Consider the following 1,088-nt stretch of genomic DNA (forward strand, 5'->3'; position numbering starts at 1 on the left):
ATGGGAGTTGCTACAAAGTCACACTGCAAAGAATATAAATATAGATAAGGGTAACATATTTTAAACATTTTTGCAATCAATCTACTATGCAGGTATTGGGGGAGAAGCATAAGGTTTGTCTGAAAACCCCTGTCCTTGGTCACCTCTCTCTAACGTACTTTAGTCCACCAGGTTGTTGCACATTAAGCTCTTTGCTTAGATCCACAACTTCCTATGAGGGTCTTTGATCATGATGGCTACATACTCTGTGGTCTCATCATCCTGAAACCAGATTCCTTTGGGTGTCCATTTTATCTCTTAGTCAATTTTGAGCTACTCTTTCACTACATCTATTAACTTCATACTTGTTGCCACATAACACACTAAAGATTTTACTGAGTTATCTCATTTTGTCTGTCTCTGCTAATTAGAATGTGATCTATTTGAGAGAGTGATTTTTGCCTATTTTAATTATTGCTATACCCCCAGCATCCAGACCAGTGACTGGAACATGATAAGCCCCCAGAGAAGTTAGTTGAATGAATAAATGATTAAATGAGAGGATTCTGTGAGTTCTCCCCCTGCCCAGGTGCATCTGCCTACACGTTTCCTCATTTTCTGATTCTCTACTACTCAAGTCTCAGACTGTTGAGTCTTAATACACATGATAAGTCTCTATAATAAAAAAAATCAAAAACAAAACAATTTGTCTCTCTCCCAAATTCATGGCTCTTGAGATTGAAAACCATGACTTATAGAAATATTGTCTCTGCTATTTGTCTATTTTAATTTTTATTTCCTTCAGAAGCTCAATTGACTTATTGACTGTGTTCATCCTCCCCTTGAAGATACTAAATGGTCAAGAGAAGAGTAATTGGCTCAAGGAAACTTATAAGAGGAAAAAAAACCTCAATTGATATCTCAAAATATTATCCTGCTTCACAAGTTAAAACTTTGCCATTTCCAGCTGATTCCAATTATGGTGATTACTCAGAAGACTGAAAATTTAGCTGAGCCATGCAATTTCATTGAATTAATTTTGCTTTTCAGAATCTAAGGTAGAAATATTATGTCTAAATTAATTTGTAATGGATAAGATTACACTAAGT

Source organism: Propithecus coquereli, unplaced genomic scaffold (assembly GCF_000956105.1).
Source record: "Propithecus coquereli isolate 6110/MARCELLA unplaced genomic scaffold, Pcoq_1.0 Scaffold50, whole genome shotgun sequence".
Classification (NCBI taxonomy): domain Eukaryota; kingdom Metazoa; phylum Chordata; class Mammalia; order Primates; family Indriidae; genus Propithecus; species Propithecus coquereli.